At 44.6% G+C, this 27,258-nt stretch overlaps 1 protein-coding gene across 4 annotated transcripts in view; it reads right to left on the reverse strand.

The window, feature by feature from the left end:
• Positions 1-27,258, reverse strand: part of pknox2 (pbx/knotted 1 homeobox 2) — a 343,270-nt gene that overhangs the window by 279,300 nt on the left and 36,712 nt on the right. Inside the window, exon 1 of one of the 4 annotated variants that reach the window (XM_067971056.1) lies at positions 14,237-14,256. The exons of the other annotated variants lie outside the window; for them this stretch is intronic. The gene's annotated coding sequence lies outside the window, so the exon portion shown is untranslated. Of the gene's footprint in view, positions 1-14,236; positions 14,257-27,258 lie in introns of those variants that run through there. 4 annotated transcript variants of the gene reach the window in all.

Below are 27,258 nucleotides of genomic sequence, written 5' to 3' on the forward strand. Positions count from 1 at the left end.
CTGCCTAGGCCCTAAGCTCTGGAATTCCCTCCCTAAACCTCTCCGCCTTTCTCTCCTCCTTTAAGACGCTCCTTAAAACCTACCTCTTTGACCAAACTTTTGGTGACCTGTCCTAATATCTCCTTATGCGGCTCGGTATCAAATTTTGTTTCAAAAATCGCTCCTGTGAAGCGTCTTGGGATGTTTTATTAAGTTAAAGGCACTATATAAATGCAAGTTGTTATTGCTGAATTCAATCTGAATTGATTTGTAAAAATGTCCATTTGAAGGGGCTGAATAGTTGCCTATAAGCAATACCTCCTCTGATACTCTTGTTTGAATCAAATTTCAACTAATGGGGTGAAAGTGTCCTCTCGGCTACATACAAGGGTCAGACATGAAATGAGTTTGTAACAGACTTTATCTAGTTCCTTGTGGCCATAATTTGGTGCAAATTGACAGCTTCCACTCAGAAGTCACAGGATAACTAGCTTGGGCAATGGAACTAACACACTGATGAAGGAGGGAGTACTCTTCTGAAATTGTGGTTCAGGCACGTTGTTGGGACAGTGTAAAGGGGGCTGCACCTAAGCCAAGGAATGATGTAGAAAACTCAACCAAGAAGAGGCTTCCTTGATAGCTCAGTGGTGAAGTTACCATTCTCTGTGGTATAAAGATCGACGGTCTGATCTAAACTCATCTCATATCCGAGCCATACCTGATCGCTTCGTGTTTGGTGGTAGAACCGGAACAGAAAGAGAGAACATGTTCCTTTTCCCATAGGCAAAACTTCTATATTGTTCCCTTGACTCCCAACTGGAATCGCTTATACATCCTGTAAGTAAGAGCAGCCCCAACACAGACGCCGATGGAACACCACTGAACACATTCTTCTGGTCGAAGAAATTTGCTTGTTTTTTCTTCTTCATTCTCGGCATGAGGGTGTCGCTGGCAAGGTAATTTATTATCCATCCCTAGTTGCCCTTGAGAAGGTGGTGGTGGGCCTTCTACTTAACCCTGAGATACAACTAAGCGGCTTGCTAGGCCACTTCAGAGGACACTTAAGAGTCAACCACGTTGGTGTGGAACTGCAGTCACATATACGTCAGGCTGGGTAAGGACAGCATGTTTCCTTCCCTAAATCTTCTTACCCTTATCCTTTGTTTTCTGTCTTCCAACATCTCCCTTAACTGGGCAGACTAGGTAGAAGGATGGGCATCTCCTGACTAAAATACTTTCTTGTGTTGCTATGACTGCTTCCCCATTTATTGTAGTCAAAGTTCCGAATTTACAATTTTTTTTTTATTCGTTCACGGGATGTGGGCGTCGCTGGCAAGGCCAGCATTTATTGCCCATCCCTAATTGCCCTTCAGAAGGTGGTGGTGAGCCGCCTTCTTGAACCGCTGCAGTCCGTGTGGTGAAGGTTCTCTAATAGTGCTGTTAGGTGGGGAGTTCCAGGATTTTGACCCAGCGACGAAGAAACGGCAATATATTTCCAAGTCAGGATGGTGTGTGACTTGGAGGGGAACGTGCGGGTGGTGTTGTTCCCATGTGCCTGCTGCCCTTGTCCTTCTAGGTGATAGAGGTCGCAAGTTTGGGAGGTGCTGTTGAAGAAGTCTTGGCGAGTTGCTGCAGTGCATCCTGTGGATGGTGCACACTGCAGCCACAGTGCGCCGGTGAAGGGAGTGAATGTTTAGGGTGGTGGATTAGATGCCAATCAAAGCGGGCTGCTTTGTCCTGGATGGTGTCGAGAATCTTCAGTGTTGTTGGAGCTGCACTCATCCAGGCAAGTGGAGAGTATTCCATCACACTCCTGACTTGTGCCTTGTAGATGGTGGAAAGGCTTTGGGCAGTCAGGAGGTGAGTCACTCGTCGCAGAATACCCAGCCTCCGACCTGCTCCAGTATTTATGTGGCTGGTCCGGTTAAGTTTCTGGTCAATGGTGACTCTCAGGATGCTGATGGTTGGGGATTCGGCGATGGTAATGCCGTTGAATGTCAAGCGGAGGTGGTTAGACTCTCTCTTGTTGGAGATGGTCGTTGCCTGGTACTTGTATGGCACTTTGCCACTTATCAGCCCAAGCCTGGATGTTGGTTATTGGTGAATAAGTGCCGATTGATAGCACTGTCGACGGCACCTTCCATTACTTTGCTGATGATTGAGAGTAGACTGATGGGGCGGTAATTGGCTGGATTGGATTTGTCCTGCTTTTTGTGGGCAGGACATACCTGGGCAATTTTCCACATTGTTGGGTAGATGCCAGTTTTGTAGCTGTACTGGAACAGTTTGGCTAGAGGCGCGGCTAGTTCAGGAACACAAGTCTTCAGCACTACAGCTGAGGACTAACAGGCTAACAATGGTGTGCATTAGAGGGACGGTTCAGGGCTCAGAGACACAGTCATGGGTCTCCTGATAGCTTAAGGGTTACAAAACCAAGGCTTCAAAAAAGCCTCTGTATAATTTCAGGCATTTACCCAGCACCCACACTGGCAATGCCCCATTTTCTGAGTGATGATAGCTGCTCCAGCTCATTTAAAATCAGATTTTAGGGTTTGCCAGGGGATCAGGCGGGAAAGTGGAGTTGAGGTCGAAGATCAACCTTCATGGAATCCACCACTCACCTGACGAAGGAGAAAGCCTCCAAAAGCTTGTGATTTTCAAATAAAACTGTTGGACTATAACCTGGTGTTGTAAGATTCCTTACATTTGTCCACCCCAGTCCATCACCGGCATCTCCACATCATGATCTTATTGAATGGAGGAGCAGGCTCGAGGAGTCACATGGCCTACTTCTGCTCCTATTTCTAATGTTCTTATGACGATGCCCATCTCTGGGCTAACAATAGCCCATTATACCACTCGTCTGCCATAGTTTCATTTAGGCAAATGAACAGAAATTTAAAAAAACAAAATCTATTAAGCTAAAAATTGCCCCAATTCAGCACGATTTACTCTTTCATCACTGCAGAGCACAAAGCCAGGTTCCAGCATTCAGATCGTCGAGAATACCCAAAATATCTCCCAACCGAAGGGGGAAATCAGAAGGTTTTTACTGCTGAAATACAACACAGCTTCCCCATTGGGTCAGCATGGGAGATTTCACCTGGGGCAGTGTTTGGGGCAATACAATTGGCCTCCGTGCCTCCGGCCTAAATGATGAAGACATCAATCAGGATTCCTGTCATGGAGGGACCCCTACCAGGAAGGATACAGGTGTGGGCAAGACAGGGCTCAGCTGCAATCTCCCTGAAATAGTTTGCTGACACTCACCGATTGTGCTCCCACATGAGAAATGGGCACTTGGTTGAGGTACCAGAGAGCAGTTTGGGACCATCTCCCAGCATGAATCAGGAAGAGCATTGGAGACATAAATGAACTTAGGATCTACAGCAGGGAAGTGAGGGCAGTGCAGTCAACTGAAGAAGCAAAGAGATGCAGAGTCCTTCGATACAGGGCAAAGGCCTGCACGTTATTGTTTAGGTACAGAAAATAATCAAAAAGGAATGTTGGCCTTTATATCTAGAGGACTAGACTACAAGGGGGTAGGAGTTATGCTACAGTTATACAAAGCCCTGGTTAGACCACACCTGCAGTACTGTGTTCAGTTCTGGGCACCGCACCTTAGGAAGGATGCATTGGAGGGAGTGCAGTGTAGATTTACTAGAATGATACCTGGACTCCAAGGGTTAAATTATGAGCAGAGATTACACAAACTAGGGTTGTATTCCCTGGAACTTAGAAGATTAAGGGGTGAATTGGTCGAAGTTTTCAAGATATTAAGGGGAACATATAGGGTAGATAGAGAGAAACAATTTCCGCTGGTTGGGGAGTCTAGGACTAGAAGACATAACTTTAAAATTAGAGCCAGGACTGAAGTTAGGAAACACTTCTAACCACTAAGGCTGGTGGAAGTTTGGAACCCTTTTCCGCAAACGGTAGCTGATGCTAGCTCAATTGTTAATTTTAAATCTGAGATTGATAGACTTTTGTTAACCAAAAGGTATTAAGGGATATGGGGCTAAGGCGGGTATATGGTGCTAGGTCACAAGTCACATGATCTCAATGAAGGGTGAAACACACCGAGAGAACTATATGGCCCACTCCTGTTCCTATGTTACACAACCAAATCAAACCCATTAAGTAAACAGCACAAATTAAAACATGTGAATCAGGAATACTGCTAAACGACAGGTTCTCAATGACCCAATCAATAGGGAGCGACTTTTAGCTGCACAGTAATTGTTCAAATGTGATGTGTGACTAAACCCGAGTGTGTGCGATATTAATAACCGGAGAGCGGGTGAGAAGCTGTTAACAATCCTGGCCCGCAAAACCAATTCATGGCAAGAGGGTGTTAGAAATTTTTTGAAATAAAATTAAAGGGTGAAATCTCGGTCTGGATCCTTTTTGTTCTATCCTGTGCCCCTCACAGGGTGAATTGTAAAGCTACCTGCACATTCCATTTCTTTAAAATCTCATCTTGATTGATCTCTATTCAGTGCAAATTCAAATTCCTCTACAATTCCCTGTTCCCAAACGACAATACTCCTGTAACAAAGAGCATGGAGTCACTTAGTGCCAAAATACACCCACCTGACCCTCTACCACTGGTATACTACCAGAGAGAGGACTGAAATAGTGGTTGACACTTGGAGGATAGGAAGGAACTGCAACTTGTTCCATGCCAATGCCTGCAGTGCACCAATAAACATAGAAACATAGAAAATAGGAGCAGGAGTAGGCCATTCGGCCCTTCAAGCCTGTGGCTGATCCTCTATCTCAATACCATATTCCCACTCGCTCCCCATACCCCTTGATGCCGTTTGTGTCTAGAAATCTATCCTGCTCTTTCTTAAATATATTCAGTGACTTGGCCTCCACAGGTTCACCACCCTCTGAGTGAAGAAATTTCTCCTCATCTCAGTCCTAAATGTCCTACCCCGTATCCTGAGACTGTGACCCCTCGTTCTGGACCCCCTCAGCCAAGGGAAATATCCTCCCTGCATCCAGTCTATCTAGCCCTGTCAGAACCAAGAAGATAGATGAGGGCTGTGCAGTAGACGTGGTCTACATGGACTTTAGCAAAGCCTTTGACAAGGTACCGCATGGTAGGTTGTTACATAAGGTTAAATCTCACGGGATCCAAGGTGAGGTAGCCAATTGGATACAAAATAGGATTGACGACAGAAGACAGAGGGTGGTTGTAGAGGGTTGTTTTTCAAACTGGAGGCCTGTGACCAGCGGTGTGCCTCAGGGATCGGTGCTGCGTCCGCTGTTATTTGTTATTTATAATTAATGATTTGGATGAGAATTTAGGAGGCATGGTTAGTAAGTTTGCAGATGACACCAAGATCGGTGGCATTGTGGACAGTGAAGAAGGTTATCTAGGATTGCAACGGGATCTTGATAAATTGGGCCAGTGGGCCGATGAATGGCGGATGGAGTTTAATTTCGATAAATGTGAGGTGATGCATTTTGGTAGATCAAATCGGGCCAGGACCTACTCCGTTAATGGTAGGGTGTTGGGGAGAGTTATAGAACAAAGAGATCTAGGAGTACAGGTTCATAGCTCCTTGAAAGTGGAGTCACAGGTGGATAGGGTGGTGAAGAAGGCATTCAGCATGCATGGTTTCATTGGTCAGAACATTGAATACAGGAGTTGGGATGTCTTGTTGAAGCTGTACAAGACATTAGTAAGGCCACACTTGGAATACTGTGTACAGTTCTGATCACCCTATTATAGAAAGGATATTATTAAACTAGAAAGAGTGCAGAAAAGATTTACGAGGATGCTACCGGGACTTGATGGTTCGACTTATAGGGAGAGGTTGGAGGTTAAGGGGTGATCTTATAGAGGTCTATAAAATAATGAGGGGCATAGATAAGGTAGATAGTCAAAATCTTTTCCCAAAGGTAGGGGAGTCTATAACGAGGGGGCATAGATTTAAGGTGAGAGGGGAGAGATACAAAAGGGTCCAGAGGGGCAATTTTTTCACTCAAAGGGTGGTGAGTGTCTGGAACGAGCTGCCAGAGGCAGTAGTAGAGGCGGGTACAATTTTGTCTTTTAAAAAGCATTTGGACAGTTACATGGGTAAGATGGGTATAGAGGGATATGGGCCAAGTGCAGGCAATTGGGACTAGCTTAGTGGTATAAACTGGGCGACGTGGACGTGTTGGGCCGAAGGGCCTGTTTCCATGTTGTAAACTTCTATGATTCTATGATTCTATTCTATAATTTTATATGTTTCAATGAGATGAATAAAAACAGCTCCATGTCCTCCTCTCATCCCCAGCTCTGCTAATTTTCATTTTATAAGTTTCCTCCCTCCTCAATACTGATGAATGCTGAGTTATAGTTCCAACAGTGCTGCCCATCCTCCAGAACCTCGCCCAATTCTTCATGTGTGAGCCTAGATAATAAGTGCTGACACACTATTCGACCATGAGGGGGGTGAGAAGACATGGCCACCACATTCAATCCTGTCTTCAGGCATTCACTCGTATACTTTTCGGTGGGCATCACTGAATAGCAGCCAGGAGCAGGCACCTTGGCTGATTTCCCCCCTCCCCAGCTCAGAGATGCCCAGCTGCAGTGTCAGCAAACGACATCATCTAAAGACTGATGAATGAAGGTGGGACATCCTACCCTTTCCATCCAAGTATCACACTGAGCAGTTCGTTTACGACAAAGGGGAGCTCGGACTTTCCATTTCTCTTTGACAGCCTTTAAAAGAAACAATTCAAGTTTCTTCAAAATTCTGATTTAAAGTTTTTCGATGATATATCAAAATGTCAGATTGTTTGAAGGTATTTCTCCAAACATTCCTTCCTGTATCAGGATGATCAAAGTGCACACCCAGAATTCAAATTGGAAAAGAAGCCAGTCTTTGAGCCTACCTAATGTCATAAGCCTGCACTTTATACAATGGTCGGCTCAGAGTTAGATCTGTGAATAGACTTCTCAGTTTATGCCGTTCTTTTCTTTTAATTCGGATTCCGGCAGCCCGACGTCCATGATCCAACTCCTGGTGTTTGCACTCTTCAATCAGTTTTCCATAGCCTGGCAGCAAACTCACAGTTAAAAGTGGAGGGAAGGGGGACATAATCCAGGCTGACACTACAGTGCGGTACTGAAGGAGTGCTGGACTGGCGGCAATGCAGCCTGCTCCTCCCGGCTCCACACTCAGGTAAGTATACTTTAAACATTTGCCTCATTGGTTGCGGTCTGCAGCGGTTTAAGGGTTTATGCACCGCCGATTAGGCCGCATTCCTGAATGCAGCTGGCTAGGCGCTAGCTGTGTTAAGGCAGAGGGGGCCTCAAACAGGCAACATGCCTCTTCTTTGAAGATGTGGGCCAGGACGCCTATTTTATTCTGACTCATAATGAGCGCGCACTTGATGCCCGCCATATTGGAGGCTTAGGCTTTGGTGCCTGTTTGACGCCCAAAGAACAGGCATGGCACCATCCAGTTTCTAGGCCTTTGGGATTTTTTTTTTAAAAACAGAACATTTGCAAGGCGCTACATGAGAAAACATAGGAAAGCACGACAGGGAGCATCTCGACACTGCAATGTTGACATCTTGTAACACAGACCATTCGGCTGCCCTGAAGATAAGCCTGGGCATGGAGATGGTTGGTGGGCTTCTATCAGACGAGCAAGACTGCTACCTTTTTCCAAGACCAGGTGCAGAATGGGTCAGCATAGGGCAGGGACTTGATTTTGACTCAAGTTCCAAGACTTGCTTTTGTGGTGGCAAAAGTTCACTAAACGCCTTGATAACTTGACAACTAATTTACCTCAGAAATTTCTCAAAAAAAAGTATCCAGTTCAAAACCAAACTCCAAAGAGAAGTTATATATGTATAAAATATATATCTCTTGCTACAATCACCTTCCGCCCAAATTTCTTAATTTTCAAATCTAGCCATAAGGCACCAATTAAGAGAATTCAGAGATAATTACATATTTTGTTTCTCTACAAACCAAGCCTCTGACTTGGATTAATGATGCAATAAACTTGCTATTCTTTGCTAATTACAGCATATTTGTTGTAAGGGGCCTCCCCAGTTAAAATCCCATTAGGTAAATGCAATGCTCCAAAAATTGCTGAAGCTATTTGCATCGAAAAGCTAGACTAATTCTTCTATTTTGCTTGCAATCAGAATACAGTGGGGAATTAATGCTTTTAAACTGCAGGACTATTTGAGGTAAAAGAAATTACTGTTTCCAAATGAGGTGACTCATGCCAGAGCACAATTCTGTGGGCACCAAAGGACGCCCAAGTGAGTCATTCTTCATGAGCGAGTGTGGCCAGACTGTTTTATTGAGGTGAAGTGGGGGGAGAGGGAACACTCGAATCAGTGACTGTTGATTTCTATCTCCCCCCCCCAACACCCAGAGACACAAGGCCATTCGTAGCACCCCCATCGGAGCCCGACCTACAGTGTCAGCATTGGCTCAGTTGGTAACACTCTCACCTCTGATTCAGAAGGTCGTAGGTTCAATAAGATGGGGCCTCGGTTTAACGTTTCATCCAAAAGACAGCACCTCCAACAGTACAGCACTCCCTCAGAGACGTTAAACCGAGCCCCGTTTGCCCTCGCAGGTGGACGTAAAAGATCCCATGGTACGATTTGGAAGAAGAGCAGGGGGAGTTCTCCCCAGTGTCCTGGCCAATATTTATCCCTCAACCAACATCTCTAAATTAGATTATCTGGTCAGAACTCACGTTGCTGTTTTTGGGATCTTGCCGGGTTTCCTACATTACAACAGTGACTACACTTCAAAAGTACTTCATTGGCTATAAAGCGCTTTGGGATGTCCTGAGGCCATGAAAGGCGCTTTATAATTGCAAGTCTTTCCTTCTTACCTGATAACAAGTAACTCACCAGAGATCAGACCTGTGACTTTCCTGGCCCAGATGCTCTGCTCTCCACAGACCAAGACGGTCCCAGATTCGGTCCCTGCTCTGTGCTAGGGTGATGTAGGAGGCACTAAAGCTGGTCTGTGTCCTGTGCTAGGGGTGGGGCCGAGAGGAAAAGAGGAGAAACCAGTTGGCATTTCCATCCCTGATCACCATCCAGTGACCCCCTGCACTTACGTGGGCATCGATGGCGACAGGATTGGGCTCAGCTGCAATGCACGACCCTCCCTTCTTCCGCCTCCCAAAGAGCCTGTCAACACTCATCTGTGAGCGAGACAGTGGAGGGAGGCCGATTCATGTGGTACGAGATGCCGCACCTTGGCAACAGTCAGCACCTTCAAAGCAGATAGGGGTAAAGGGAAAATTGGAATTGAAAAAATAAAAAACCCTAAACTTGCATGGTCCCCAGGGGAAGGACATACCATCCGTGGCTGACTAAGGAAGTTAACGATAGAATCAAATTGAAGGAAAAAGCATACAATTCCACGAAGACTAGTGGCAGGACAGAAGATTGGACAGAATACAGAAAACAGCAAAGAATGACTAAAAGAATAATAAGGAGGGAGAAATTAGAGTATGAGAGAAAGCTAGCTAGAACTATAAAAACAGATAGTAAAAGTTTCTACAGCTATTTAAAAAGGAAGAGTAAGTAAAGTGAGCGTTGGTCCCCTAGAGAGAGAGGGTGAGTCTGGGGAATTAATAATGGAGAATAAGGAAATGGCGGATGAATTGAACAGATATTTTGTGTCCGTCTTCACTGTAGAGGATACAAATAACATGCCAGAAATAATTGTGAATCAAGAGGTGAAAGGGAGGGAGGAACTTAAAACATTTACAATCACCAGGGAAAGGGTTTTGAAAAAATGATTAGAACTAAAAGCTGACAAGTCCCCAGGTCCTGATGGATTTCATCCTAGGGTCTTAAAAGAAGTGGCTGCAGAGATAGTAGATGCATTGGTATTAATTTTCCAAAATTCCCTAGATTTTGGAAGGGTCCCATCAGACTGGAAAATAGCGAATGTAACTCCTCTATTCAAGAAAGGAGGGAGACAGAAAGCAGGAAACTACAGGCCAGTTAGCTAAACATCTGTTATAGGGAAAATGCTAGAATCTATTATTAAGGAGGTTATAGCAGGGCACTTAAAGAATCTCAATGCAATCAGGCAAAGTCAACACTGCTTTGTGAAAGGGAAATCATGTTTGACTAATTTATTAGAGTTCTTTGAGGAAGTAACAAGCAACGTAGATAAAGGGATCCTGTGGATGTGGTGTAGTTGGATTTCCAGAAGGCATTTGACAAGGTGCCACATCAAAGGCTACTACACAAAATAAGAGCTCATGGTTTAGGGGGTAACATATTAGCATGGATAAAGGATTGGTTAGCTAACAGGAAACAGACAGTAGGCATAAATGGGTCATTTTCAGGTTGGCAAGATGTAACAAGTGGAGTGCCACAGGGATCAGTGCTTGGGCCTCAACTATTTACAATCTATATCAACGACTTGGATGAAGGGACCGAATGTACAGTTGCTAAATTTGCTGATGACACAAAGGTAGGTAGGAAAGTAAGTTGTGAAGAGGACATAAGGAGTCTGCAAAGGGATATAGATAGGTTAAGTGAGTGGGCAAAAATTTGGCAGGTGGAGTATAATGTGAGAAAATGTGAACTTGTCCACTTGGGCAGGAGGAATAGAAAAGCAGTATATTATTTAAATGGAGAGAGAATGCAGAACTCTGAGGTACAGAGGGATCTGGGTGTCCTAGTACATGAATCACAGAAAGTTAGTATGCAGGTACAGCAAGTGATTAGGAAGGCAAAGGAATGTTGTAATTTGTTGCAAGGGGAATGGAATATAAAAGTAGAGATGTATTGCTACAGTTGTACAGGGCATTGGGGAGACCACATCTAGAATACTGTGTGCAGTTTTGGTCTCCTTATTTAAGGACATAATTGTTTTGGAGGCGGTTCAGAGAAGGTTCACTCGACTGATTCCTGGGATGAGGGGGGTTATCTTATGAGGAAAGGTTGGACAAGTTGGGCCTGTATACACTGGAGTTTAGAAGAATGAGAGGTGATCTTATTGAAACATATAAGATCCTGAGGGGACTAGAAGGGATAGATGCTGAGGGAATGTTTCCCCTTGTGGGAGAGACTAGAACTAGGGGTCACAATTTAAAAATAAGGGGTCTCCCATTTAAGATGGAGATGAGGAAAAAATTTTTCTCTCAGAGGGTCGTGAGTCTGTGGAACTCCCTTCCCCAGAGCGCGGTGGAGGCAGGGTCATTGAATATTTTTAAGGCTGAGTTAGATAGATTCCTGATTAACAAGGGAGTCAAAGGTTATAGTAGGTAGACGGGAAAGTAGGGTTGAGGTCACAATCAGATCAGCCATGATCTTATCAAATGGCAGAGCAGGCTCGAGGGGCCGAACGGCCTAGTCCTGCTCTTAATTCGTATGTTTGTGACACTACGGCCAATTTGCAAGTCTCAGCATGCACTGTACCACCACAACCTACCACGTTTTTGCAACCACTTGAGTGCTTTTAAAAGCAAAAAAAGAGTGTCAGGGTCACAAATCTGTCTCCAATATTACTTGCAACATAGCAGATCTGTTGAAAATTGGGCCCCGTCCCCCTCCTCCTGAGTTGCACAGCTCAAATTTCAAAAGGATTTAAATGCACAGGCAGGATCCTCTGCAGAACATCGCCGCCTCCCCCTCATTCACCCTGGCAGATCTGTTGATATTTCAAACCCTGTTGATGACAGCAGCATCTAAAAATACGACGACAGACTGCCAACACCTCCACTCGACTATTCCGGAATCAAATGGCATTTCATTTTTCAGGATCAAGAACGGAACAACAACAGCATATTAGGAGGAGTGACCAACAGCTTGGGCAAAGGCAGAAGGTCTTAAAGGGGGAGAAGAAGCTGGGTTTAGGAAGGCAACACCAGAGCATGGAGCCTAGGCGGCTGAAGGCATGGTCGCCAATGGAGGTGGGGGGGGGGCAAATTGAGGCAGGGACGAATGTGAAACCAGAGCAAGAAGAACAGAGAGTTCATTGGGGTTGTAGGGCTGAAGGAGCTAAATGAGAGGCCAGGCAAGGATTTAAACAGGAGGTTGAGAATTTTAGATTTGAGGCACTGGGAGACTAGAGCCAATGGAGGTCAGAGAGCACAAGGATGATGGGTGAGTGAGACTTGAAGCGGGATAGGATACAGGCAGCAGAGTTTTGGATGAGCTGAAGTTTATGGAGGGTGGAGAATGGGAGGCCGGCCAGGAGAGCATTGGAATAGTCGAGCAAAGGTGTGGATGAGAGTTTCAGCATCAGATGGACTGAGGTGGGGCCGAATGCTGGCAACGTTACTGTGGAAGTAGGCGGTCTTTATGATGGAGAGGCATGGAATCAGAATAGGACACTGAGGTTGCAAACAATCAGGTTCACCACGAGACAGGGCAGGGGGATGGAATCAGTGGCAGGTTTGTCGTAGGGGTCAAAGAAGAGGACCTCAATCTTCCCAATGTTTAACTGGAGGGTACTGTGGCTCATCCAAGACTGAATGTCGGGCAAGCAGTCTGACAACACAGAGACAGCGTAGGGGTCAGGAGAGGTAGAGCTGGGCGTATTCAGCGTACTTATGGCAGCTGATCCCCCATGTCGGTGGATGATGTCACCAAGCATGAGCATGTAGATAAGGGGGGGGGGGGGGTCAGGGATAAAACCCTGGGGACTCCAGAGACAATGGTGCAGTGGCAAGACGAGAAGCCGTTGCTGGCAATGCACAAGATGACGAGACTGGCAATGTGACACCAACCCCTCAGGGGCTGCAGCTGTACTTCAGCACAGAAGCAGTGTGCCAATCACTGCACCACTAAACAGTATGACGATGATCAGTGTCGTCCCCGGAGCTTCGTTGATAGAAATTTTCATATTGTGCCTAAGTTGAATGGTGTCTGGAAAGCATATTTTGAGATGGAGAGCACGAGGGTGAAATACTGGTAATTACCAGTGCTTGGGGGAGCGGGAACAGATAATTTAAGCTGATAAATTGAGAGTACCATGCAAGAGGAGTATCGTACAGCATTAAAGTGTATTGATCTGTGCTTTCTCGTATTGCATATTGGTACCAATAAACTAAATACGCATAGCAACACTAGACATCTTCCACAGACCCTTGTGTCTCACTTATTCTACTTGTATTTATGTGGACCCATAACAGTCTCAAAGTGCTTCACATAGTGTCTAAGTGTAGGAGTTGGTTTCACACCCATAACTCTCCACACAAGTTCCCAATCTGGACCAGGCAGTAGAGGAGAGGCAACAAACAGGAGCAGATGTTTTGTCTCTCCCAGGACATTGCCTGACTCAACGGCTGGGAGGGAGGTAAATAACGTACAAGGCTGCACCAAGTGTGAATGGGGTAGGCTTGGGGGACGAGATGGCCTTTTCTCATATGCTCCCCAAAGAGGAGAAACAATTGGAGAAGATGTTGCATCAAGTCAGAAACTGCAGCCAACCTGCTCCAGGAGATAGAATACAGTCGACCAAAGGGCCCTCTGGGTTTAAGAAGGTAAGCACTGGTTATGGAGATCTCCTCTTCCCTAAATACAAGGGAAGGGCTTCGGTGTCACTTGTTGAGGAATGAATGTTGTCCAGGACACCAAGAGAACTCCCTGCTCTCCTTCAAATCATGCCATGGGATCTTTAGATTCACCTCAACAGGCAGACAGAGCCTTGGTTTGTCATCTCATCAAAAAGACAACAACAAGGCCACTGGTTTAGAGTTTCTACAGAAAAATTCACTCCCTAAAACATCAGTATAAATCGTGGAAAATCCTATGAGGTTAAAAAAAAACTAAATTTGATTTAGTCAAAACAGTGACCCTGGACATGACGTCCGACAATGCAGCACCCCTTCAGCACCTATACAAGTGTCATCCCAGTTTGTACACTCAAACCCTGGAAGTGGGACTTGAAGCTACAAACTTATGACCCAGTGCAAACCAGCCAAGTCAAATAAATATACAAAATAAACCTTAGTTGATGTGCAGTTTTCTTCTATTTCAAAACTGAAAGAGGGTTTTCAACAACTCCCAAAGTAATCATTCCAGTTTACAATATAATTAGATACATATTATACTCTTTGATTATAATCAAGACAAAATTAGTACTTTCCCAAGCTCTCAATCCAATAATCTTTTGTCTACTAGTCTCTTTACAGCTCAATCTTTGAGACATGCAATCTATGTCATTTTTGTATTTTTTTGTAAAGTCACATTTTTATTGAACACAGCATATATTTTACATATTTCCTTGGCTTGTGTCACTTACAGAACAGAGCTTGAGGATTATATGTTCTCTCTTCAGTCAACTTCGGTGAAAATAGAGTCAGCCTTGCTCAGTTGGTAGCACTCTCGACTGAGTCTGAAGGTCATGGGTTAAAGCCGCACACCACAGACTTGAACACGGAACCAAGGCCGACAGTGCAGTGCTGTACAGAGGAAGTGCTGCACTGTCGGAGGTGTCGTCTTTCAAATGAGATGTTAAACCAAAGTCCTGTCAGCCCTCTCAGGTGAATGTAATAAATCCTGTGGTACTATTCGAGGAGCAGGGCGTTCTCCCCGGTGTGCTGGCCAATATTTATCCCTCAACCAACATTGCAAAAAACAGATTATCTGGCCATTTATCTCATCGCTGTTTGTGGGGCCTTGCTGTGCGCAATTTGGCTGTCGTGTTTCCCTACGTTACAACAGTGGCTACACTTCAAATGTACTTGATTGGCTGTTAAGCGCTTTGAGACGTCTTGAGGTTGTGAAAATATAAATGCAAGTTCTTTGCTGACAGTGGAGTAGTGCTTTACATTGAGAGGATAAAGGTCCATCCTTAGCAGAAGCTTAAGTAGGGCAAGTGGATGAAAGTGCTTGTCTGGCAGTGGGTGTGGTTGAGGTTAAGTGGTGCGGAGAGAGAAGTTAAGTGAGCAATGGAGCCTCCTGAGCTGCCGTCGAATCATTTACCATCTTGCCACAGAAAGAAGAAACTCAATCCCAATATGCTTCTTGAATTAAAAGTATCAGACATTACCTCAAATTTTCCCACCACTACCACCAATAACAAAACTGTAATCTCCAGCACTTCACCCTTGTGTTACACAGCTCAAAACTTTCTTTCCAGACGCAAGCTTGGAAGAAAAAAAAAATCTATAATTGTTCTGCCAGTGTGTTTTTCTCTCAAACAGAACAGGTCAAGTGAGCGTGAAATAAAGATATCACTTTAGTGAAATCATAGTGACAACACAGGATCTCCCTGTTCATCCACTGGTCTAAGACACCCTCAATCTGCACTTCCAGTGGAAAGCCTTTCATTCAATGTCTACTTTTAAACCTTGATTAGATGGGTACTTGAAAAGCAACGTCTAAGTCAGTGTGTTCTGTAGATTGAAGCATTGCCTGATGTGGTCATGACTCCAATTGTTTTTAGGTGTCAGTTTCAGGATATCATTAATGGTGCTTCCTCTTGTTATTCCTGGATCTACAGACAGTAATTCTATGTTAAAGTGAGTGGGTTCGGGCTGCAGTAGTCAAAATATTAAGTAGCTGGAAACAACTGTCCTGAAATATAAGCAGTGACCATTGTGGGGTCAAACTGAGGGATGGGACGTGGGTGGGGATGGGGGAAGAGCATCCCAATTATGGAGATTACAGAATAGATGGCCTGGGGTCTCTCTCATTTATGCTTTGCTTAATATGCCAGTGAAGGGCAAGAGAAGTTCATGGGTCAGAGTTGGGAATTACAGGTTTGGGAACAGACCAGGACATGTTGGGAACATAACACAAGTTATGTGACAACAGCTCAGCCCACCCACTGAATTAATACCCTAACGTTGGAAGGATGTACATGTTAAAGATGTACATCCTTCCATACAATAGTTGGCAAAGGCAATTTGAAACTGAGCTATATAGACAAGGGAGGTAAAAAAAAAATCACAGTCCAGATTCCTCCTCCCAATCAGCATCCATCTATGGAAATCACACATATTGGACAAGATAGTGTCATGTCATCTCCACTTATTACAATGCTCTCCGGGCCGGCCTCCCATCCTCCAAACTCCATAAACTTCAGCTCATCTGCTACCCGTATAAGAACATAAGAAATAGGAGCCATATGACCCCTGGAGCCTGCTCCGTCTTTCAAATAGACCATGGCTAATCTTCTACCTCAACTCCACTTTCACACCTATCCTCATATCCCTTGTTTCCCTTAGTTTCCAAACATCTATCGATCTCAGCCTTGAATATACTCAACAACTGAACATCCACAGCCCTCTGGGGTAGAGAATTCCAAAGATTCACAACCATCTGAGTGAAGAAATTTCTCCTCATCTTGGTCCTAAATCCCTTATCTTGAGACTATGACTACTAGTTCTAGACTGTCCAGCCAGGGGAAACAGCCTCTCAGTATCTACCCTGTCAAGTCCTCTAAGAATTTTATACATTTCAATACGTTCCTCTAAACTCCAGAGAATATAGGCCCATTCTACTCAATCTCTCCTCAAAGGACAAGCCTCTCATCCCAGGAATCAATCTTGTGAACCTTCAATGCACCCCCTCTTAAGGCAAATATATCTTCCCTTAGGTAAGGAGACCAAAGCTGCACGCAGTACTCCAGGTGTGGTCTCACCAGAGCCCTATATAATTGCAGCAAGAACTCCTTACTCTTATACTCCAACTCCCTTGCAATAAAGGCTAACATACCATTTGCCTTCCTAATTGATGCACCTACATGTTAACTTTCTGTGATTCATGTACAAAGACACCTAAATCCCTCTGACTACCAACATTTCTTAGTTTCTCACCTTTTTAAAAGAAAATCTGTTTTTCTATTCTTCCTACCAAAGTGGATAATTTCACATTTACCCGCATTATACTCCATCTGCCACCTTCTCGCCCACTTACTTAACCTGTCTATATCCCTTTTCAGTCTCTTTGTTTCCTCCTTACAGCTTACTTTCCCACCTAGCTTTGTATCGTCAGCAAACTTGGATACATTACACTCGGTCCCCTCATCTAAGTCATTAACATACATTGTAAACAGCTGAGGCCCAAGCACTGATTCTTACGACATCCCACTAGTTACAATCTGCCAACCCAAAAATTATCCGTTTATCCCTACTCTGTTTTCTGTCTGTTAACCAATCCTCAATCCATGCGAATATATTACCCCCAATCCCATGAGCCCTAATCTTGTGTAACAACCTCTTGTGTGGCACCTTATTCGAATGCCTTTTGAAAATCCAAATATACTACATCCACTGGTTCCCCTTTTCTACCCTGCTAGTTACACCCTCAAAAAATTCAACAGCTTTGTCAAACACGATTTCCCTTTCATAAAACCATGTTGACTCTGCCTAATCATTTTATGATTTTCTAAGTGCCCCGTTACTACGTCCTTAATAATAGATTCTAGCATTTTCTCTACCACCGATATCAGGCTAACTGGCCTAAAGTTCCTGGTTTTCCCTCTGCCTCCTTTCTTGAATAGCGGGGTTACATTTGCTACCTTCCAATGCATAGGGATCGTTCTAGAATCTAGGGAATTCTGGAAAATCCTAACCAATGCATCCACTATGTCTGCAGCCACCTCTTATAAAACCCTAGAATGTAGGCCTTCAGGTCCAGGGGATTTGTCGGCTTTTAGTCCCATTAATTTCTCCAGTATATTTCTTTACTAATCTTAATTACTTTATATTCCTCACCCTCTTTAAACCCTTGGTTCCCCACTATTTCCAGTATGTTTTTTGTGTCTTCTACTGTGAAGACAGATACAAAATATTTGTTTAACATCTCTGCCATTTCTTTATTCCCCATTATAATTTCTCCTGTCTCTGCCTCTAAGGGACCCACGTTTACTTTCACTAATCTGTTCCTTTTTACATACTTGTAGAAGCTCTTACAATCTGTTTTTATATTTCTTGTTAGTTTACTTTCATATTCAATTTTCTCCCTCTATCAATTTCTTGGTCATCCTTTGCTGATTTCTAAAACCGTCCCAATCTTCAGGCTTACTACTCTTTTTGGCAAAATTATAAGCCTCTTCTTTTAATCTAATACTATCCTTAACTTCTTTAGTTAGCCACGGTTGGATCATTTTTCCCATGGAGTTTTTATTCCTCAAGGGAATATACATTCATTGCAAATTATGAATTATTTCTTCAAATTGCTTATCGACCATCATATCTTTTAATCTAATTTCCTAATCTACTTTAGCCAACTCACCCCTCGTACCTACGTAATTGGCTTTGTTTAAATTTAAGACCCTAGTTTCGGACTTAACAACATCACTCTCAAACTCAATATGAAATTATCATATTATGATCACTCTCCCCCAGAGGATCCTTAACTATAAGATTACTAATTAATCCTGTCTCATTACACAATACTAGATCTAAAATAGCCTGTTCCCTAGTTGGCTCCTCAACATATTATTCTAGAACACTGTCTTGAATGTAAGGAGTCTCACAACACCAGGTTATAGTCCAACAGCTTTATTTGGAATCACAAGCGAAGGAGGAAAGCTTCGAAAGCTTGTGATTCCAAATAAAGCTGTTGGACTATAATCTGGTGTTGTAAGACTCCTTACATTTGTCCACCCCAGTCCATCACTGGCATCTCCACATCACTGTCTCGAATGCATTCGATGAACTCGTCCTCCAAACTACTTTTGCCAATTTGGTTTGCCCATTCTATATGAAGATTGAAGTCCCCCACAATTATTGCATTACTCTTACATGCTCCTCTAATTTCCTGATTTATACTCTGTCCAACACTATAACTACTTGCTTAATCTAATACTATCCTTAACTTCTTTAGTTAGCCACGGTTGGATCATTTTTCCCATGGAGTTTTTATTCCTCAAGGGAATGTACTAGGGAGAGGTTAGATAGACTAGGACTTTTTTCCCTGGAGAGTAGGAGGTTAAGGGGTGATCTTATAGAAGTCTATAAAATAATGAGGGGCATAGATAAGGTAGATAGTCAAAATCTTTTCCCAAAGGTAGGGGAGTCTATAACGAGGGGGCATAGATTTAAGGTGAGAGGAGAGATATACAAAAGGGTCCAGAGGGGCAATTTTTTCACTCAAAGGGTGGTGAGTGTCTGGAACGAGCTGCCAGAGGCAGTAGTAGAGGCGGGTACAATTTTGTCTTTTAAAAAGCATTTGGACAGTTACATGGGTAAGATGGGTATAGAGGGATATGGGCCAAGTGCAGGCAATTGGGACTAGCTTAGTGGTATAAACTGGGCGACATGGACGTGTTGGGCCGAAGGGCCTGTTTCCATGTTGTAAACTTCTATGATTCTATACTGTTCAGGGCCCTGTAAACTACTCCCACCAGTATTTTCTACCCCTTGTTATTTCTTAGCTCCACCCATACTGATTCTACATCCTGATTTTCTGAGCCAAGATCCCTTCTCACTACTGTCTTTATCTCATCCTTTATTATCAGGGCTACTCCCCCCCACTTTTCCATTTTGCCTATCTTTTCTAAAAGTCAAGTACCCTGGAATATTTAGTTCCCAACTTTGGTCACCCTGTAACCACATCTCAGTAACGGCTACTAGATCAAACCCATTTATCTCTATTTGTGCCCTAATTCATCTATCTTGTTACGAATGCTTCGTGCATTCAGATATAGCACCTTTAATTTTAACTTTTTACTATTTTCCCCTGATGTGACCTTAGTCACTAATGCCCTATTACCTTTGTTAAACTCTGTCCCTTCCTGACATACACCGCTTGTTTATATCCAAATCACTACTCTGCTTTACAGCCTTGCCTTTTCTCTTTAGACTTATAAATTTACTCTTACCTGAACCCTCTTCCGCCCCCCCGCCCCCAACCTTATTAGTTTAAAGCCCTATCTACCGCCCGAGTTATTCGATTCCCCAGGACACTGTTCCCAGCCTGGTTTAAGTGGAGCCCGTCCCAAAAGAACAGCTCCCTCTTTCCCCAGTACTGGTGCCAGTGCCCCATGAATTGAAACCCCTGCTGCCCACACCACTCTTTCAGCCACTCATTTAACCATCTAATCCGTTTGACCCTATGCCAATTTGCGCTTGGCTCAGGTAGTAATCCAGAGATTGTTACCTTTGAGGTTCTGCTTATTAATTTGGACCCTAGCTTCTCAAACTCCCTTAGCAGAACCTCATTCCTAGTTCTACCTATGTCGTTGGTTCCTACGTGGACCATGACAACCAGATCCTCCCCCTCCTGCTTCAAGTTCTTCTCCAGCCACGAGATGTCGTCCTTAACCCAGGCACCAGGCAGGCAACACAGCATTTGGGACTCCCAGTCATGGCTGCAGAGAACAGTGTCTATCCCCCTCACTGTACTATCTCCTAACACTACCACATTCATTTTCGCTCCCCCCACTCGAATGGCCTCCTGTACCACGGTGCCGTGGTCAATTTGTCCATCCTCCCTGCAGTCTTTGTTCTCATCCACACAGGTAGCAAGTACTTTGTACCTGTTGGACAAGGGCAATGGCTGAGGCTCCTCCACCACTGCATCTGGGGTCCCCTTACCTGCCTGACTCGCAGTCACATCCTCCTGTCCCTGACCACTAACCAAATCTTAACCACTACCTAACCTGAGGGGTGTGATGGCCTCCTGGCTCAAGGTGTCCAGGTAACTCTCCCCCTCCCTGATGCATCGCAATGTCTGCACCTCGGACTCCAGCTCAACAACTCTGAGCCGAAGATCCTCGAGTTACAGACACTTACTGCAGATGCGGTTACCTGGGATCACACTGCTCTCCACAAACTCTCACATGCTGCAGTTACGGCACACCAGCACCACCATCTCTATCTAACCTTATTTTATTTATTTACTTAAAGTTTTTAATTCACTTGGTTTATTTTTAAATTTAATTTATCTAGTTTGTTATTAATGTAATAAAGTATTAGCAAGTTATAGATTGCTAGTTTAAACCACCCACCTAGCTTAGAGAGCAAAAAAATGTATTACTCACCAGTCATCTACCTGCTGTCCTCTAATGTCACTCTTTCAAACTTCTGCCTGTGTTTGAATTGGTCTCAGCTTCATGTCCCCTCTCTGCTCTCGGTCACTGGTCCCGCTACTTCTGCTCTCGGGCCATTCTTACAACCCTCCGAAAAAAATGCTTTCCTCCAAGTCTGGCATCTTGTGCATCCCCCACAACCTTCACCCCAACACTGGTGACAGGCTAGGCCATGAGCGCTGGAATTTCCTCTCTCAACCTTTCTGCCTCTTCACCTCCCCCTCTTACTTTAAGACCCTCCTTAAAACCCACCTCTTTGATCCTGCTAATATCTCCCTCTTCAGCATTGATTTTTGTCAGACAATGCTTCTGTGACATGCCTTGCAACATTCTTCCCTATTAAAGGCCCCTGTGAATGCAATATGTATATTCTGAGACCTTGCAGGTAACACCTGTCTGTCTGCACACTGATTGCCTTGGCAACGGGCAGTTGAAAAAACTGTCTGTAATCACCAAGCATTGTTCTGTGAATTATAAATGCGATTTCATTTCGAGGATTTCATTTCGTTCACCTGAGGAAGGAGGAAGCCTCCGAAAGCTTGTGAATTTAAAATAAAATTGCTGGACTATAACTTGGTGTTGTAAAATTGTTTACAATTGTCAACCCCAGTCCATCACCGGCATCTCCACTTCATAAAATAGATGCAAGAAAAACACCGACATTTATATGATGTGTCATCACGTCTCTCAAAATGTCCCAGTGTGCTTCATACACACGATTACTTTCAGGTGTGGTCGCTGTTATGCAGGCAAACTCCCCAGTCATTTTGCGCATAGCAAGATTCCACAAAACAGCAACGAGATGAATAACCAACTAATTTGTTTCCAGTGGAATTGGTTGAGGGAGCAATGTTGGCCAGGAGATGAGGAGAACACCTTGTTCTTCAAAATAATGCCATGGGATCTTAAACGCTTAGTTTGGGTTCCACCAGGACCACTTGGCTCCAGGCCTCATTACAGCCTTGGTCCAAGCATGGAAAAAGAGCTGAATTCCAGAGGTAAGGTGGGAGTGACTGCCCTTAACATCAAAGTAGCATTTGACCAAGTGTTGAACCAAGGAGCCCTAGTAAAATTGAAGTCAATGGGAATCAGGGGGAAAATTCTCCAGTGGCTGGAGTCATACTTAGCACAAAGGAAGATGGTAGTGGTTGTTGGAGGCCAATCATCTCAGCCCCAGGACATCACTGCAGGAGTTCCTTAGGGCAGTGTCCTAGGCCCAACCATCTTCAGCTGTTTCATCAATGACCTTCCCTCCATCAGAAGGTCAGAAATGGGGATGTTCGCTAATGATTGCACAGTGTTCAGTTCCATTCGCAACCCCTCATATAACAAGCAGTCCATGCCCACATGCAGCAAGACCTGGACAACATCCAGGCTTGGGCTGATAAGTGGCAAGTAACATTCGCACCAGACAAGTGCCAGGCAATGACCATCTCCAACAAGAGAGAATCTAACCACCTCCCCTTGACATTCTACATAATACCATCGCCGAATCCCCCACCATCAACATCCAGGGGGTCACCATTGACCAGAACCTTAACTGGACCAGCCACATAAATACTGTGGCTACAAGAGCAGGTCAGAGACTGGGTATTCTGTGGTGAGTGACTCACCTCCTGACTCCCAAAAACCTTTCCACCATCTACAAGCCACTTGCCTGGATGAGTGCAGCTCCAACAACACTCAAGAAGCTCAACACTATCCAGGACAAAGCAGCCCACTTGATTGGCACCCCATCCACCACCCTAAACATTCACTCCCTCCACCACCGGCGCACTGTGGCTGCAGTGTGTACCATCCACAATTGCACTGCAGCAACTCGCCAAGGCTTCTTCAACAGCACCTCCCAAACTTGCGACTTCTACCACCTAGAAGGACAAGAGCAGCAGGCACATGGGAACAACACCACCTGCACATTCCCCTCCAAGTTACACACCATCCCGACTTGGAAATATATCGCTGGGTCAAAATCCTGGAACTCCCTACCTAATAGCACTGTGGGAGAACCTTCACCACACGGACTGCAGCGGTTCAAGAAGGATGCTCACCACCACCTTCTCAAGGGCAATAAATGCTGGCCTTCCCAGCGACGCCCACATCCCATGAACGAATAAAAGAAAAATGTCCATTGAACAGGTAGATAGTTTAATGTCTCATCCAAAAGATGGCACCTCCGACAATGCAGTGCTCTCGCACTCCTGCAATGAAATGCCAACCTGGATTATGCGCTCAAACGCTGCAATGGGACTTGGAACACACAAGCTTCTGACTCAGAGGTTTGAGTGCTACCAAGTGGGCCCAGTTGACTTTATTATTTTTGCTGTAAAAGAGGCTAATTACTGGATGCCACAAGATAGAATCATAGGATCTTACAGCACAGAAGGAGGCCATTCACCCCATCGTGCTTATACTGGCTCTTTGAAAGAGCTATCCAATTAGTTCCACTCCGCAGATCTTTCCCCAATAGCCCTGCAAATTTTTCATTTTCAAATATTTATCCAATTCCCTTTTGAAAGTTACTATTGAAACTGCTTCCACCATCCTTCCAGATCATAACAACTCGCTGCGTAAAAAAAATCTCATCTCCCCTCTGGTTCTTTTGCCAATTATCTTAAATCTGTGTCCTCTGGTTATCGAGCCTCCTGCCAGTGGAAACAATTTCTCCCTATATACTCTATCAAAACTGTTTGTAATTTTGAACACCTCTATTAAATCTCCCCTTAATCTTCTCTGCTCAATGGAGAACATTCCCAGCTTCTCTAATCTCTCCACACAAGATGTTGTAAGGTTTTTTTTAAAAAGTAATTTTTACTTGTAACCACATCACCGGTCCTCAGCTGGGTTTATGAGGTTCAATGGTTTAATGGGCCATTTGTCCTTTTTAAACTGAAACAGGTTTCTTGGATTTTGAGACTGCAGTCACATAGGACCGTAGCGGCTGACAAGGAGTGTGTGTCAAGGATCAATTCTCCGCTCCCAAAGCCAGTGGCAAGCAAAGTCTGAAGGCTCTGCTGCAGCGTCCTTGCACATGAACAGGATGCAACAATTGTACTATAAAAAGCTACCTGCATATGTATGCTGTGTTTCCTAAAAATGACACCCTTGTAAATCGGCATGTTTTGCTGCTTCCTGTAATTTCACACTTCCCACAGATGTCCATTAGATGCACTGTTTCTGACATCAAGACCTCCACTGCTGTTACAATATGAATTGTCTCCTCCCCACTGGCATTTCAGAAAGAGGGACACACACAACACACACACACACACACATACAGTCTATAGGAAAGGATGGTCTCGAGATCAATTCCAGCCCTGTACTGGGTTGGGGCTGATGAGAGGGAGGAACTCCTTGCTCAGGAGTGTGTACAGATCTCGCTTACAACTTGTCCCCTCACCGCCAGCTCTTGGTTATTCTGGGTCCCACGTCACACACTCCTCAGTTGCGTCCTGTGACGAACAAATGTTTCGCAGACACAACTTGAGCACAGAATATAGAGCCAAAAAATTATTTTTTAAAAATCTGTGCAGTCTGTGCCCATCTCTTATGTGTACACACCCATGTAGATGGTGGTCAAACAACTCCAAGTGTATTTCCCCCCCTTCAACAAACTTGGAATTATATCAGATTGTTAACTTGTGTTAATATCATCACATTAGTGGTGTGGCAACAGCAGCACATCAATAAGCAGAAAGCTCTTGCACTATAAGAAGCAGATACCGGGAAGGGATTGATCTTGTATCAGGCCACAAACCACAGGAATTATTTTGACACCATCGGAAGTGCACGATTGGATTCCAACCTGTAGCTCACTCCTGGTATCCATCATTCTAATGTGTACAACTGATGGGAGTTGGTTCCATGCCCATAATTCCCCAAAAGTTCTGGATCTCAGCCAGGCGGTAGAGGAGAGTCAACAAACATAGGGTTGGCGCTTTGCCTCTCCCAGGAGGCTGCCAGACACAACGGCTGGGAAAGGAGAGCACACAAAGCTGCATTATGTCTTGATGGGGTAGGCTTGATGGACCGGATGGCCTTTACCCATCCTTCTTTTCTGATATGTTTCCCAAAGAGAGGGAGGAGCAATTGGAGAAGATGTTCCACCAAGTCAGAAACTTCAACCAACCTGCTGTAGCAGACAGAACACAACCAACCACAGGGCCCTCTGGGTCCCTCATGAAACGACCACTAAGAGACGCATGAAAAAGTGACGGTGGAGGGGTGCTCATCTTTGGAAATTTTGCCCTCGCAACTATCACCTGAAGCAACAACACAGGAGACCATACAACTTAAGCTCTCGGGCCTCAAACCTTCCGTCAGAGATTCTTGAATGAGAGGGTTGTCCTATGAGGAGAGATTGAGAAGAATTGCTCTATATTTTCTGGAGTTTAGAAGAATGAGGGGTGATCTCTTTGAAACGTATAAAATTCTTAGAGGGCTTGAAAGGGTAGATACGGAGAGGCTGTTTCCCCTGGAGAGTCTAGGACTAGGGAGCATAGTCTCAGGATAAGGGGCGGGCGATTTAGGACTGAGACGAGGAGGAATTTCTTCACTCAGAGGGTTGTGAATCTTTGGAATTCTCTACCCCAGAGGGTTGTGGATGCTCAGTCGTTGAATATATTCAAGACAGAGATCGATGGATATTTGGACTCTAAAAGGAATCAAGGCATATGGGGAAAATCGGGCGCGAAAGTGGAGTTGAGGTTGAAGATCAGCCATGATCTTATTAAATGGCGGAACAGGTGCGAGGGGCTGTATGTCCTACTCCTGCTCCTACTTTTTATGTTCTTGCGTTACTCGCAATTAGTCAGACCCTACTCTTATTTTGCATCTTTTCACACATCCCACAACAACACAGCTCCCCCTCCCCATCTCCCAAGATTCCTGACATTCAAACAAATAGGTGCCAGAGACCTCCCAAGAACAAAGCCTTAAGGAACAGTGCACATATTAGATGTTTATTCGGTGATTCCAAACAGCATTGACTCCTAAATGATTTAATTCGACTCGAGCGCTTGGGTCAAGAGCTTCAAATTGTACATCGCTTACTACCACAGGCTGCGATTGGCTGCGAGAACAATAAATCAATCCTGGCTGATCGAGCTGTGTGTCACTCTGCATGAGGCTAATGGGTAGATCATTCTTGCATGACTCTAAACGTACATTTAAAAAGGAAAAGAATACGCCACCTAATTGCTCCATAATTTAGGGAGATGCTCTCACTGGCATGTCTCAGTCACCTCTTGCTGCCCCGCTTTATGCATCAAAACTGCTGCCCACTGCAGCCTGGAAGCAGACATTCTGGGGTAAATTTTGCAAAGTGAGGCTACCGGCACGGAGCGCAAACAGGAGCACAAATCGGGGAATTGGGTATGGAAAAAAGGCTTGCATTTATATAAAACCTTTCACGAGCTCAGAACATCCCCAAAACATTTTACAGCCAATTAAGTACTTTTTCTTTGAAGTGTAGTCACTGTTGTAATGTAGGACACGTGGCAGCCAATTTGCGAACAGCAATGTGATAATGACCAGATAATCTGTTTCTTTAGTGATGTTGGTTTAGGTATAAATATTGGCCAGGACACCTGGAAAACTCCCCTGCTCTTCTTCAAATAGTGCCATGGGATCTTTTACATCCACCCGAGAGGGCAGACGGGGCCTCGGTTTAACATCTCATCTGAAAGATGGCACCTCCAATAATGCAGCACTCCTTCAATACTGCACTGGAGCATCAGCTTAGATTTTGTGCTCAAGTGTCTGGAGTGGGACTTGAACCCACAACCTTCTGACTCAGGCGAGAATGCTACCACTGAGCCACAGCTAACACGGAGGTCACCGTGCCAGATTGCGATGCTCCTACTTTTCTGGTGATTCCCCAATTTCATGCTCCTGTCAAGCAAGGCTGTACACAGGAAACAGAGCCTTGCAAAATTTATCCTTTTGTGTCAAACTTCTCCTCCTGCGACATCGAGAATAGAACAGCAGATTGTGGCCAGCAATTCCTTTTCATGATCTCACAGGCGCAGAGGGGAAACACCACGCAAGATATCCATCTCCAGCCAGCTAATGAAGTTCTTCTGAAGTATAGTCACTGTTGTTATGTAGGCAAACATAGCAGCCAGTGTGTGTACAGCAAGCTCCCACAAATAGCGACTGGCTAAGTGACCGGTTTTGGTGGTACTGATTGAGGGGTGACTGTTGGCCAGAACACTAAGCGAACTCTCTGCTCCTCTGTGAATAGTGCCATGGGATCAACATGACCAGGCCTTATTTAACATTTC

Source organism: Heptranchias perlo, chromosome 33, assembly GCF_035084215.1.
Source record: "Heptranchias perlo isolate sHepPer1 chromosome 33, sHepPer1.hap1, whole genome shotgun sequence".
In the NCBI taxonomy this organism is placed as follows: domain Eukaryota; kingdom Metazoa; phylum Chordata; class Chondrichthyes; order Hexanchiformes; family Hexanchidae; genus Heptranchias; species Heptranchias perlo.